Genomic DNA, 15,802 nt, shown 5'->3' on the forward strand with positions numbered 1-15,802 from the left:
TAGCACTCTGGGAGGCAGGTGGATCACGAGGTCAGGAGTTTCAGACCAGCATGGCCGTGGCGAAACCCCGTCTCTACTAAAAATACAAAAATTAGCTGGGTGTGGTGGCATGCGCCTGTAATCCCAGCTACTCAGGAGGCTGAGACAGGAGGATCTCTTGAACCCAGGAGGCAGAGGTTGCAGTGAGCCGAGATCATGCCATTGCACTCCAGCCTGGGTGACAGAGCAACTCTGTATTTAAAAAAAAAAAAAAAGGTATTGTAAGGTCCGAATGAAATTATATGTGTGTGTGTGTGTGTGTGTGTGTGTGTGTGTGTGTGTGTGTGTGTGTGTGTGAAATATATAAATGGGAACCATTGTCATAGCTTTTGCTAGATAATCATAAGGGCCCAACCAGTCCAGGGTTCCTGTGTTCTTGAAGGCTCTTACTTGGATCCACAGGCCCAAGGGGAGGGACTGGAGCTCTCCTTCCCTTCCTGAGTCCAGCCCCAAGATAAAATCTGAACTTCCTCTAGCCATGATTTAGATAAAATTCACTCTGCAGCAGTGTGAACACCCCTCTCTGAAAACAGAGGGTTTTCATTTTTAAGAAAGATTCCTCATAGTTCTCTCTACTCCCTGCCTGATGAAGGTGTGGTCTTAAATCTAGTTCACTGATTGCAAAAACCTGGCTTGATTCAACACACTTGATCTATTTTCATCTCTCTGCCGCTTGCTTAAAATAAGGAGCTCATTGCTATGCTGCCCACAGCTGTGTCTAAATCATAACTGAGAGTTGAATACATTTTTCTCTCTTCTGCTAAATACCATTTTTATCTTCGCCGAGCCCACACGTCCTCAGTCGACAGTGTTTGCTTTAGCAGTCCATGCCTGGACCTGGAGGGATAGTCAGGTGACAAAAGACCCCTCCCAAGCTCCTAGTGAGCCTCCCTCCCTGTGACCTGTTTGTCTTCCAACAGGGCGTTCTTTTACCCACGAGCTAGCCGAAGCCACCTTCCAGGCTGTCGCCACAATTTCCGCTTTTGTTTTCCCCACTCTTCATTGCTTGGTGAGGGCTAGGGAGGCTTTGTGAGCCTTTGGGTCCCTCATGTCTCCTGGCAAAGGCTTGAATCCTTGAATCTCAGCAACCTCTGGACTTCAGTCTCCCCTTCTTTGACTCTTATTATAGGATGTGGAAAATTAGCAAAACGGGGAATTCAAGGAACTCCAAAAAGCAGCTTCATAAACATGAATTAAAAGAGACTTGACTCCTGAAAGGAATGATGTCATGCTCAGAAACCAGGCTGAAACTCGTGCTTTTCATCTCTAATCTTCTCCTGTCCAAAGCCTTAACTCCTCCCACATACCTCCTCTCCTTCTTCTTCCCATGAGAAAGGTCAGCATTATTATCATCATTTTACAGACAGTCAAATGAGCCCCGCTGGGGAGGGAGCCAGTGGCACAGTCCAGATTAGGATGTGAGGCTCCCCTGAGGACAGGCTGGAGCCTGAGGTGTCCCTCAACTGCTTCATTATTTTAATCATTATGAATTTTTCCTTTTCAGTTAGCCTCTGTGCACGTGATAAGAAATCCTTGCCACCCACTGTTGCAGACATCAAGTGTAAGGAAAGGCACTAGGGAAAAAAGGTAAATGCTTTATTCTGCTGTTGGGAAAACAGGAGAATAACTGAGGTTAACTGGGAAAACAGAAAGGGTATGAGCCTCAGAGAAGGTCAGGAATACAGGATAGAGAATCAGAGCTGGCTTCTGCCTTTCAGCTGGAGCTATTTGGAAATGGCACTGGGAAGCAAAGGATTTTTTTTTCTTTTTTGAGACGAAGTCTTACTCTGTTGCCCAGGCTACAGTGCAGTAGCATGATCTCAGCTCACTGCAACCTCTGCCTCCCGGTTTCAAGCGATTCTCCTGCCTCAGCCTCCCAAGTAGCTGGGATTACAAGTGCCCACCACCATGCCTGGCTAGTTTTTGTATTTTTTAGTAGAAATGGGGTTTCACCATGCTGGCCATGCTGGTCTTGAACTCCTGACCTCAGGCAATCTGCCCGCCTCGGCCTCCCAAAGTGCTGGGATTACAGGCGTGAGCCACCATGCCCAGCCAAAGCAAAGGATTTTTGGTTTCCAGCAGTGGAAGTGGATGGCATTGAGCCAACTATAAAAATGGTAAGAAAAGAGATTCTGCAGCTAGTCAGTCTCTATCCAATCCTGATTCTGCTACTTCCTAGTCGTGTTACCCTGGACAAGTTACTTCGACTTTCTGAGTCTCAGTTGCCTCATCTGTTAAATAGGAATAATAATAGTATTTCCACTCAGCAGCATTATTGTAAGGATGATATATAAACAAGATGATATATAAAACATGCTTAGCACACTGTGCAGTACACAGTAGCTCTAATTATTGAATGTCCACAGTATGCCAGCATTATGCCCGTTACAGGAAGTGCTTATATGAATAAGGCAGATTCCTCATCTTCGAGGAGTTTATTGGCTTGTGGATAGGACAGGCGAGCAAACATTTACTACACAGTACTTTGGGAGTGGGGCTGGCTAGAAGGAGTGGCACCGTCCGTCTACAGTTTTGAAATAGATCTTCCCACCTCTGGATAAAGTTAACTGTGTAAGAACAGAGACTGAACTCATGACCTTAAATAATGGGAACATAATAAAAAATAATTGTGGTATAGCAGCTGGCCGTTTCCAGAGAGAGGGCATACATTGTCACAGCAGCCAGTGATTTCATTTTATCCTCCTCAAACCCTTACAAGATTTGATGATGAGTAACTGAAGAGGGGAGTGTGGCTTTTTCTGGGGCCTTCAGACAAGTAATTGTCCCTCAGGCCCTGAGGGATAAAGATAAAGATAGGCAGGGTCAGTGCTATGGGTTATGTGCCCCCTACCTGTCCCATGGAGGGAAAACTAAGTAGCAAAATGGCTACAGGGTAATGTGGGGAGGCTGGTCAGAGCCTGGGGGATCTATAAGCTACCAGTAAGCAGATCATTTTTTTTTTCCCCCAGAGACGGAGTCTTGCTCTGTTGCCCAGGCTGGAGTGCAGTATCATGATCTCGGCTCACTGCAACCTCCACCTCCTGTGTTCAAGCAATTCTGCCTCAGCCTCCCGAGTAGCTGGGATTAGAGGCACCCGCCACCATGCCCAGCTAATTTTTGTATTTTTAGTAGAGATGGGGTTTCACCATGTTGGCCAGACTGGTGCCCGGCCCAGATCATTTTTATGATGTCAAAGAATTTAGGAAAATGCCTTCTTGCAGGTGGAAGTGAAACTGTCTACTCTGCTCTCCCTTAATGGGAAATAGGGCAGTGGAAGGAGAAGTGGAAGAGTGTGACAGAGAGCAGCCTGCCCCGTGGCTGTGCCAGTGATCTCTGCACACTGGGTTCCATCTAGGGCACATCCTAGCCTGGATCGGATACCTTGCTTTGTGTGTGCCATGTCATTTTTGTCTTTCCCCTCACATGCATATGATACTTTACAGGGCATAAAGTCCCGTCAGCCCTGCGAAGCAGGCACTTGTCACTTCTCAGGAAACTGAGGCTCAGAGAAAGTAAGCAAATTATCCAAGATCAAATGATTAAAAAGTAGAAATCTTAAGACCAGAGCTCAGTTCGCTGGCTCTGAGACCAGTGCATCCACTGTTACAGATGCTTCCTTCCTTCCTTGGGGGTGTGGGTTTGGATTTTTGCTAAGAAGGAGTGGTTCCCCCAAGTGGGTCAACGGATCCTTGGAGACAAAGCTTCTTTCCTTTTCCTGATACCACTTTTATATGGGAGGTTTACAGGAACATCAGGAAGGCAGTTGAATTAGTCCACTCTCAAGCTGCTGATAAAGACATACCTGAGACTGAGTAATTTATAAAGTAAAAGAGGTTTAATGGACTTATAGTTCCATGTGGCTGGGGAGGCCTCACAATCATGGTGGAAGGTGAAAGACGTATCTTACGTGGCAGAGAACAAGAAAGAAAATGAGAGCCAAGCGAGAGGGGTGTCCCCTTATAAAACCATCAGATCTCATGAGACTTATTCACTACCATGAGAACAGTATGGGGGAACTGCCCCCATGGTTCAATTATCTCCCACCCAGGCCCTCCCAAAACACGTGAGAATTATGGGAACTACAATTCAAGATGAGATTTGGGTGGGGACACAGCCAACCATATCAGCAGTGAAGGGGCCCCCAGCGTCAGATAAAGAGGTAGGAATGCTCCACCAACTGCTGCCATCTCTCCTGTGACCTTGAGCAGGTCACTGTACCTGTGTCTGGGGTCCTTGTCAGCTATAGGGAGTCATGTTCCCTTCCCTGCCTGCCTTCTGGTCATGATGTGAGTCAAATGAAACAAGCAATATCAGAAACAGCTTGAGAATGTCAAAAATACAATACAAACCCAAGGCATGATTCTGAACATCTTCATACAAAAATGAGAGCTGGTGGCCCTCAGGTTGCTTCTTTCATTTCTTTCATTCATTCACGCAATGATAGAAAAATGTTGAATACATTCCCTGTGCCAGACTCTGCATTAGGTAGTGGGGATGCAAGGAAGTCCCCAAGCTTTGAGGAATTCAAAGGGAGGAGAGACAGATTCAAACCAACAATTATGACACATAGACGGGAGGCCTTTTATTTTTGTTTTGTTTTGTTTTGAGACAGGGTCTCCCTCTGTCACCCAGGCTGGATCGCAGTGGCGCAATCATAACTCACTGCAGACTTGACCTTCCGGGCTTAAGTGATCCTCTCACCTCAGTCTCCCGATCAGCTGGGACCACGGGTGTCTACCACCACACTTGGCTAGTTTTTTTTTTTTTTTAGTTTTTTGTAGAGATGGGGTCTCCCTGTGTTGCCCAGATTGGTCTCAAACTCCTGGGCTCAGGGCTCAAGCAATCCTCCCACCTCAGCCTCTGAGTAGCTAGGAATGCAGGCTTGCACCACTGCATCCAACTAATTTTTAAATGTCTTATAGAAACAGGGTCTCACTCTGTTGCCCAGGCTTGTCCTGAACTCCTGGCCTCAGCGATCGTCCCACCTTGGCCTCGCGAAGTATTGGGATTGCAGGCATAAGCCACTGCACCCAGCTGGTGTGAGGCCTTTTAAAGAGGTGACCACAGCCAGGGAACCCTGCATTGAGGTGTCCACAGATGCTGTGGAATGTGGGGTTGGGGGGCAGTGAGCAACAGTTGGAGCCAGAGAAGACCCCACAAGAGGAGGATGAGTAGGGGGCTGATGGAAAGGGGAGGGAGGAGGGAAAGGGCAGAGGAAACATCAGGCACAGTGGCCTTGTGAGTCATTTAGTGCAGCTAGGGCACGGGCTACTTGAAGGAAGTTTGATGGCCCTTCCTTCCTTCCTTCCTTCCTCCCTTCCTTCCTTCTTTCCTTCCTTCCTTCCTTCCTTCTTTTTCTTTAAGAGAGTCGCTCTCTGTCACCCAGGATGGGGTGCAGTGGCACAATCTTAGCTCACTGCAACCTCTGCCTCCCGGGTTCAAGCAATTATCCTGCCTCGGCCTTCCGAGTAGCTGGGATTACAGGTGCCCGCCACCACGCCTGGCTAATTTTTGTATTTTTAGTTGGCCAGGCTGGTCTTGAACTCCCAATCTCAAGTGATCTGCCCGCCTCGGACTCCCAAAGTGCTGGGATTACAAGCGTGAGCCACTGTGCCCAGCCATGATGGCTATTTCTTATTGTGGGAATGCAGGCTGCTGGTCACCCTGGAGTTCCTTTTGGGACATGTTTAGGTGTGTACATCTGTGTGTACTGGTTTGCCTCTCCACGCTGCAAGGAAGAAGCCCACATAAATGAACTCAGCGATGGAGCTTTGCTGTGAGGCCCCACAGGAAGCAAGATTTTTAGGAAATGATCTCAGCTGCTAGCTGGACGTGTGCTGGGACCTTAGGCTTCCAACTCAGTGCAGTGCAGTCCAGGTTTTGACCCGAGTTCCAGGGTCCCACCTTCTCTGTGAGCACCTGGTGTTGGTTGTTGGTGGTTCCTGAGAGCAGAAGGGTCCAGTTGCATTGGTTTGCTTCTGACTGGTGTAACTCTCCCCATCAGGCAGGGCTTCAGCCTAGCCACCATGGCAGGAGTTGGTTTCCACTGGGTCCAGCATATACCAGGCCACCTGTCCCAGATCCAAGCAGGACTAGTTTTAATCATAATGCACTACAACCTTATATGAAGAGAACTCTGGATCTTGACCTGGTTCCTCCTACGGAGAGCTCTGTAGATTTGTCTCTTGGAGAGATGGCTGAGGAGAACCCTTTAGAGATCACAGTCCCATTTACTCACTTCACAGAGTGGGATAGGAAGGCCCAGAAAAGGCAGTAGACTTGCTCAAACCTGTACAGTAAGTTCACTGCAGGGCCAGGCCTAGAACAGGTCTCCTGACTCCAGTCAGATTTTTTGGTTGGTGCATAAATGTGCTTCTGTACTGTTGATATGTTCATGAACCCATGTACTGTGTACAAGGCAGTGTGCCATGTCCTGAGAATGGGCAGGCCACATAATCCCTGTCCTCCAGAATGTTATAACGGGGGTATCAGAGCACACATAGAAAAAGATAGCTGTTCAATTTGCAGTGGCCCTGGGGGAAGCCAACACAGTTAGGCAAATTATACCAGGTCCAAGGAAAAAAATCTGTGAGACTCTGCCTGCCAGAACCTCGATGACCTTCTAAGAAAGGTGATTTTCGTGATTTTTCTTTTCTTTTTTTTTTTTTTTTTGGCCTATGTTGCCTAGGCTGGAGTGTAGTGGCTATTCACAGGTGTGATCGTGATGCATGACAGCCTTGAACTCCTGGGCTCACGCAATCCTCCCAACTCAGCTTCCCGAGTCACGGGGACTACATGTGTTTGCCTCTGCACTCAGCTAAGATTTTTTGTTTTAGTCTGGTTAGAACCAGACAAGCCACAGCAGGACTTCTGGACCCAGCCATAGGCCAGCGGAGAGCAGGGAGAAGCCTGAGGAAATGGAAAGGGGGTAAGACTGGGGACTTGGTTGCATGTGACTGATTCCCTAAGCCATCTGCTCTTACAAATCCCTACTTAGCAGCCCAGAGCAGTTATGGAGAGGGACGGGGTCTTTGAAACACAAATCACCAGTGATGACAAGGCCACTGGGTATGAGGCTGTTTGTTCTCTTCCTGAGTGGATAAGGTTTCTAAGGGATAAATGGAGTGTTCTTTCTGGCTGGCCCAGGACCTGCTGCTCCCATGCAATGGCTAGGGAATGCTGTCAGAGGCTCTAGGGAGTGGGAATGGCCTGACTTCCAGAAAGACTAGTTGAAAACCCAGCTACAAGGTAAGCTCCAGAGCCTGGACCCTGGCAAATTAGTCTTTTGGCCTGGTTGCCATGGAGACAGGCAGGCAGCAGCTGCTGGGGAAGAGGAAACAGCAACTCCACCGATATCTAGGATTCTGAAACAGCCATGATGGGGGAGGGGGCTTGACACCACCCTTTCTGCCCCAGAAACTGAGGTCCCTGTTTGCCCCCCACCCCCCTGACCCCCTGACTCCCAGATTCACAGGATCTGGTGAGTTGCCAGGGTCACAAAACAAGACAGTGGCAGTACTGGATCCTGAAACCCCAGTTTCCTGCTTCCAAGCCAGTGCCCCACCCCTACTACACCACAGTTGCCTCCTGCTTCAGAGCGAAAGATCTTCCAGCGCACTGTGCTCCTGGGCCCTGGGAGGGTTCCCAGGCTGCCTCCTTGGAGGGGATAAGTCATTAGAGGTGAATCCCAGTGTGTTGGCCACCAGAGGCCAATTTGGCCCAGTGCTCTGTCGCTGTCTCTCTGGAAAACCTGGCAGCGTCTGCCTGGGTCTGTGACCAGCCATTGTCTAGGAAGGGAGCTTGAAGCGGAGCCCAGAGGGAACTCAGCAAATGATGGGGTTTATTGTTCCCTCATTTGATGCTACATTGATAACATTAATTTGCGGCTTCACCGGCCATGCTGCCTGGCTGGCCACCCTCCAAGTCCTGACCTCCCTAGCCTGGTGGAAACAGCCCTTGGCTCTCCCTCTCTTAGGGGTTATCTCTGGAAATTGAAGGTGGGAGAGGAGGGGCTTAGGATCCAGGTCACCTGAGTCCACTTTCGCAGCCCGGAGGTTGTGTCTCAGCATCTCAGTTTCATCCTCTTTGGTAAAAGGAGAAACGAGGCTGGTATTATCTAGGGCTTTGAGTTTCTGGGCTTTGGATGTGAGTAGGATTCTTACATAAGAGAACAGAGAGCTAGTGTCGAGAGACAGGAGAGGACTGGAGAAAAGCAGAAGCTGCTACCGACCAGCCTGGGCTTTTGATGTTGCTGTTTTAATTATGAAGGTAGTTCATGTGTGGGCGTAATGAAAGAAAAAAGTCAATGCCAAAGAATATAAAGGAAACGGAGAAAATGACCCATCACCTCAAGCCCCAATCTCTCTCCCTGGTGGAAACCACTGATAATTTTGTTGTGTATCTTTTCAGATCTTCTTCTATTCTTACACTTTCCCCCCTATATTACTATTACTTTAAAATTACACAAAAGATATGAACACATTTCTACAAAGATGCAAACACTACAGATAAATATAGAGCAAATAGTAAAAGTCTCCTTTTAGTCTATTCCCTTCATCAGACAGCTATTTTGTTTGTTTGTTTGTTTGTTTGTTTGTTTTTGAGACGGGGTCTCCCTGTGTCACCCAGGCTGGAGTGCAGTGGGGTGATCATGGCTCCTGGGTTCAAGTGATTCTCCTACCTCAACCTTCCAAGTAGCTGGGACTATAGGCATGAACCACAACACCCAGCTAATTTTTTGTATTTTTTTTTTAGAGATGGGGTTTCACCATGTTACCCAGGCTGGTCTTGAACTCCTGGCTCAAGTGATCCACCCACCTCAGCCTCCCAAAGTGCTGGGATTACAGGCGTGAGCCACTGCGCCCAGCCTGGACAGCTATTATTAACAGTTTAATGTCCTTCATACGTTTATGTACAAACACACAGACTTTCAGGTTTTCTTTCTTTAGCATAAATGCAATCATAACATCCGTATGGCTCTGTAAGTTGCTTTTCCTACCATAATAATTCTTAGATTTTTCCACAGTAATAGACCTACCCCATTCTCTCTAACTGCTGCTTAATATTCTACATTTTGGATGTTCTGTAACTCATTTAAGTAATCTCCTCCAATAGACACAAGTTTTTTACAATCTTTTGTTAATAGTTACACTTTGAACATTTGTACAGCTTTTTTTTTTTTTTTCTTAAGAGGCAGGGTTTGGCTCTGTCACTCAGGCTGGAGTGCAGTGGTGCAATCTCGGCTCACTGCAGCCTCAACCTGCTGGGCTCAAGCGATCTCCTGCCTCAGCTTGAATAGCTGGGACTACAGGCATGCGCCACTACATCTGGGTAATTTTTGTATTTTTTGTAGAGATGGGGTTGTAATTTTTGTATTTTTTGTAGAATTGATGTTAACCCATCAATTCTACTTCTAGAAATAAACCCTGCATAAAGAGCTGTACACCAGTCTGGGCAACACGGTGAAACCCCATATTTAATTAATAAAGAAAATTATATTTAATTTTCCTAAATACTGTGGGGATTTATTTTTAAGTTAAAGAAAAAATCTTAGCCACAGAGGCCCATTACAAAAAAAAAAAATTGAAAACTACAGAAAGCTACAGAGGGGCCAGGCGCAGTGGCTCACGCCTGTAATCCCAGCACTTTGGGAGGCCGAGGCGGGCAGATCACAAGGTCAAGAGATCGAGACCATCCTGGCCAACATGGTGAAACCCCATCTCTGCTAAAAATACAAAAATTAGCTGAGCGTAGTGGCATGTCCTGTAATCCCAGCTACTCGGGAGGCTGAGGCAGGAGAATCGCTTGAACCTGGGAGGTGGAGGTTGCAGTGAGCCAAGATCGTGCCACTGCACTCCAGCCTGGCGACAGAGCAAGACTCTGTCTCAAAAAAGAAGAAAAAAAAAAAAAAGAAAGAAAGAAAGCTACAGAGGGGGAAAAATATCACTCACAGTGTCTCCGTCCAGCAACCACAATTGTTTACTTTTGGGCATGTTTTCTTCCATTATTTTTTTATGCCTGCTACTGTTACAGTGGTCAGAGACTGGGTCTCCCTATATCACCCAGGCTGGTCTCAAACTCCTGGCCTCAAGTGATCCGCCTGCCTCAGCCTCCCAAGTACTGAGACTGTAGGCGTGAGCCACCATGCCCAGCTTGCATACACAATTTTCTATCTAGAACTTCATTACTTAATGTTATAAGCATTTTCCCATGTCAATAAAATTTTTTATAAACATTTTTTATGATTTTATGGTAGGCAGTACATGTACATACCATAATTTTCTTATCTGTTCCTCCGTTGTTGGGCTTTTAAGTTGCCTACATCTTTTTCCTGTATGATAACACCTCGGTGACTATCTTCTTGCATACATCTTTGTCTGAAATCCATTAATTTCCTTAAGCTAGATTCCAAAAAGGAGAAGTACTGGATCTAGAGGCAGGGAATTTATTTTTTTAAGTTGAATTTTGAATTATTGTTATGTAAACATGGCACACAATTCCAAAGGTACTAAAGGTTACACAATAATAATAATAATTCTCCTGCTTGGTCGTTTAGCAGTTGTTCCTTCTTTTTTTCCTTTTTTCTTTCTTTTTTTTTTTCACTTAAAGGCTAGTGTGATAGTTAGGTTTTTCTTCTTAAAGGCAATGTGGTTGCCTGTTTTCTTCATGTGTATATTTCTTATGGGGGAATCTATATATTTAAATACATGTATTTTAAAATATAGATCCCTTTTTCATATAGAAACAGTAGCACATCAGATACTTTTGCACTTTCCTCTTTTTGCTTAATATTTCTTGATGATTGCTCTATACATAAAATAGAGAACTGCCTTATTTTCTTAAAATATTGCATAGAATTCCTTTAAATGGAAGTGCCAGATTAAATTAATCAATTCTATAGACGCATTTTTGGGTTTTCATCCTTCGCTCCTGAAACAGTGCAGTCATGAACGTCCTTACGTGTGTATGCCATTTTGTATATGTGCAAGCACACCCATCTCTACAATGGATTCCCTTAAAAAGAATTGCTGGGTCCCAGGGATTTTACATGTGGAAAACTATTGCTATCTCCACAGAGGGTGGCCATTTCCTGGGTAGACGATATGCACAGTTTTTAAAGCTCTCGATAGAAATGGCACGACTGCTTTCCAGAAAAGTGTTCGTTACCTGTTTATACTCTCATTGGCGCGCTGCTCCCTCCTTCCACGGACCTGCCTGGCTGACAAGTTAAAACACACACACACACACACACACAAACACACACACACACACACAACGGTATGGAGATGTCTGCAGGGTTTATTCTTAATAGTCATTATTTCAAAAGGATCTGTGAAAGATTAGCAAAGGTTTGCAAATATTTAACTTTTAGACCCTTTCTAATACAAAAATATTTAAAACCCAGGATCTGAGAATTTCCTAGCCCTCGTTTTTTCCACGCGTGACCTTGGCAAATGACTTCTCCTTTCCAAGCCTGTCATGTCTTACAATTGTCGTGGGGAGGAAGTGAGATATGACAGTGAAGTGCTTGGCACACAGCAAGGGCTCAAAAGGTGGTCGCTGGGAAGAAATTGATGGTGAAGGAAAAAGCGCCAGCCCTCCGAGTCATCCCAGCGGTCGGAGGAAGGGAGCCTCCCAGCCTCCAAAAATTGGGCTGGGCGGTGCCGGCGGCTTTTGTTCTTTCCCTCGGATTCTCTCGCTGGTCTTTCCTTCCTTGAAGAGGAAAACGGAAACCTGCGACAAGCTCCCGGAGAGAAACACCCAGACCAAGACTGGCCCTTAACCAGGGCTGGGGCCTAGGGGCTGGGTCCTCTCCCAAGTCACTGAATCCACTTCGGGGAAGCCCTAGCAGACTTTGGTCCTCACCCGGAGTGGAGGACGAGGTTCCTGCCGCGGGGGTCCCCAGCCTGCTCCGAAACTCGGAGTGCCAAGTGCTTCCATCCCTACTCGTTTCTTACTCAATCCTAGCTCTTCCTGAAGCTAACGGCAAGCACTGGCCGCCGGCGCCTCCCGGGCGGGCACCTCCCAGCGACCTGGGTGGGCGCGGCCGCGTGCGCCCGGGGGTCTGGGCTTCTCCGCCACTCGCGAACGCGACCTCGTGCGGTTTCCCGCAGCCCTGGCTCCCCGCCAGCCAGAGACCCCACCCGCTCCCAGGTCCCCGCGAGCGGCCGAGAGGGGACGTCGCGGCACGTGTCAGTACTACGGTCAGGCTTGCACCTCCGCCTGGATGCGGATTGGCCCTCGCGGGCTCCGCACCGCCAGTGAGCCCCAGCCTTCCCTTCTCGTAGCACAGAGCTGCTGCCCTGAAAAATCAGCTGCTAGAGACGCCATTTCGGTCCCCACCCTTGTCTCAGCCAAGGAAGAGCCAATCACAACGCTTGTGTGTCGCTGTGCAAGCCGCAGGTGGGGTGGGAAAGCAGATCCGTGGAACGCAGCGAAGCCATTTTCTGGGAGGATTCGCAGTCATTTCCACTGCTGGTGGATAACTTCCACTGATGGTGGGATAATCACCATGTTTAATTTCAGCCATTCCCTCTGCGCCAACTCCCCCTCACACCGTGGCCTTTCCTTTCCCCAAGCGATGTGGGGTCTAGTCTTGACCCTGAACCTAACCCACTCTGTGACCCAGCCTCAGGCCTCAGTCTTTTCAGCTACAAAAATGCACGGAAGGAATAAAATTAGACAATGGCAAATATTGGTGAGGTTATGGGGAAATGTATTCTCTGGATTTGTCTTTAAACTGGAAATATTCATGACCTGTGCCAGATAATCCTACGTCTTGGTCTCCACCCTAGAAAAATATTTGCGCATGTACTCAGGAAGGCTGTCTCTTGCGGCACCGTATCTAATAACAAACCACTGAAAAGAGCTCAAGGGCTGTCCATAGGGAATGAATGAATACAATGGGGTCTATCTACATAACGGGCCACTGCATCACAGAAGGAATAAGCCAGATCTATACATGCAGAGAAATGGATAGGGCTCTAAAATATATTAAGTAAAAGTAGAAAGTTGCACAATAATGCATACAATATAATACAATTTTTGTAACATGTTAAGCAGAACTGTGGATTTTCTCTGATTACATTCAAACAGAACATAAAAGCATTTTTTAAAAAAGAACTGAAAAATTCTTTTCAATTCAGTTCTTTTCAGTTCAGTTCTTTTCAGTTCACTCCTAATTCATCCGAGTGGCTGTCTCTGGAGAGAGGGGCAGGGAGCTGGGATAGCAAGTGGAGGTGAGAGGCAACTTCAGCTTTCTTTGTAATATTCTAATTTTATTTTTAAAAATGACAGCCGGGTGCAGTGACTCACCCCTGTAATCCCAGCACTTTGGGAGGCCAAGGCAGGCAGATCACGAGGTCAGGCGTTCAAGACCAACCTGGCCAACATAGTGAAACCCTGTCTCTACTAAAAATACAAAAATTAGCCGGGCATGGTGGCGCCTGTAGTCCCAGTCACTCGGGAGGCTGAGGCAAGATAATCGCTTGAACCCAGGAGGAGGGGGTTGCAGTGAGCTGAGATCACGCCACTGCAATCCAGCCTGGGCGACGCAGCGAGACTCTGTCTCAATAAATAAATAAATAAATAAAATAAGAATGGCAGTACATTCATATATTACTTAAGGAATTTTAAGCTGCTTGTTCATGAAATACTGGAGACAAGTATGTCAAAATGTAAACAGTGGTTAATTCCAGGTAATAGGAAATATGAATAATTGTTATTTTCTTCTTTGTACTTTTTGGGTTTTTAGTTTTTCAACATGTGTAGAAGGGATTCAAGAGTGACTGTGTGACCCATCAGGTCCCTCAGCTCAAAGAATCTGCAATGCTGTGATTCTAGGTGGTCGTCCTTAAAGTCCTAGCTCCCCGCCCTACCCCAAAGGGCTTACACGTTTTGCAGGGCAGGGGAGCCTCAACATTGGTGCTCCATTGGGGAAAGTTCTTGGCTTCCACCAGGAAAGAATTCAAGGGTGAGCTAGTGGTAAAAGAAAACAGCTTTATTGAGGCAGCAGTGTTACAGCTCCGTGACTGTTCCCACTGAGGAGAGAGTGGAGTCTAGCAGCTCAGGGGCAGTTCTGCAGTTTCATTTATATCCACTTTTAATTACATGCAAATTAAAGGGCAGGTTATTCAGAAATTTCTTTTTATTTGAGACACAGTCTCACTCTGTCACCCAGGCTGGAGTACAGTGGCACAATCTCAGCTCACTGCAACCTCCACCTCCCGGGTTTAAGTGATTCTCCTGCCTCAGCCTCCAGAGGTGCTGGGATTACAGGTGTGTGCCATCATGCCTGGCTAATTTGTTTATTTTTAGTAGAGATGGGGTTTCATCATGCTGGCCAGGCTGGTCTCGAACTCCTGACCTCGTGATCTGCCTGCCTCAGCCTCCCAAAGTGCTGGGATTACAGGTGTGAGTCACAGCACCCGGCCAGTTATCCAGAAATTTCTAGAAAAAGGTGGTAACTTCCAGGTTGTTGCTAGGGAATAGGTAAACTGTCATGGCACTGGTAGGCACGTCAGCCAGTCTTGAATCTCGTTCAGTGTCGAGTCCTGCCTCCTACCTCACAAGGAAGGGCCTTGGTGCTGCTGCCCCAGATCCCCTCCCCTGTCTCAAATCCAGGGTTAACATCCCACTACTTGAAACCTGCTGGAGGGACAGGGCAAACTATTTGCAGTTCACCTACTGCTCTAGGCTGGCTTCTTCTAGGCATTTGCCTATGCTATTTCCTCTTCCTGGCACCCTCTCCCCGTTCCTCTTTGCCTGCAAGCTTCCTTCCGGCCTCATCAGCTCAGCTGCCCCTTCCCCTAGGAAGCCTTCCCTGTTTCCCCTCCGCTGCCTGGGTTAGCCTCTGCTCCCCTGGACCCCTTCAGTGCTCTGAGCTGATTGTCTACTTACTATGAACTCTTGAGGCCAGGGACATGCCTTCTTTCTTCTTGTACTCCCAGGGCCTAGTACAAGACATGACACCTCATGGTTCATCAGTAACCTTATGTTGAATGAATGGACAATCAGCATCAAAAGCAACAAATTCTTCTCTGGGCTGAGTTTTCCTGGTACTCATCCTAAAAACTCTGCGGAAGGTAAGACGCAGAATCAGAATTTGAACTCAGAGACCATGACTCCAGGGCCCAGACTCTTAACTACTGTGCTCTGAGCTCCTAATGCACTTGGTTGGTTCATATACCAAATATGTATTGAGAGCCTAGTATTTGTCAGGCACTGTCCTATGGTAACGAAGAAAACAGACTTGAAAAACTAACTGTTGGGTAATCTATGCTCACCATCTGGGTGGCAAGATCATTGGTATCCCAAACCTCAGCGTCACACAATATACCCATTTAAGAAATCAACACATGTACCTCCTGAAATAAAAGTAGGATTTTTTTTTTTTTTTTTTTTTTTTTAAACAGAGTCTCTCTCCGTCACCCAGGCTAGGGTGCAGTGGTGCAATTTCGGATCACTGCGGCCTCTGCCTCCCGGGTTCAAGCATTCTCCTGCTTCAGCCTCCCGAGTAGCTGGGACTACAGGTGTGAGCCACCACGGCCAGTATTTTTAGTAGAGATGGGGTTTCGCCATACTGGCCAGGCTGATCTCGAACTCCTGGGCTCAAGTGATCTGCCGGTCTTGGCCTCCCAAAGTGTTGGGATTACAGGAGTGAGCCACAACGCCCAGCTGGAAAAATTTTTTTTCTGTTTTTTTCTTTTTCTTTTTGAGATGGAGTCTTGCTGTGTCGCCCAGGCTGGAGGGCAGTGGCGCGATC

The sequence above is a fragment of the Pongo pygmaeus genome, chromosome 1, assembly GCF_028885625.2.
Source record: "Pongo pygmaeus isolate AG05252 chromosome 1, NHGRI_mPonPyg2-v2.0_pri, whole genome shotgun sequence".
NCBI classification, from domain to species: Eukaryota; Metazoa; Chordata; class Mammalia; order Primates; family Hominidae; genus Pongo; species Pongo pygmaeus.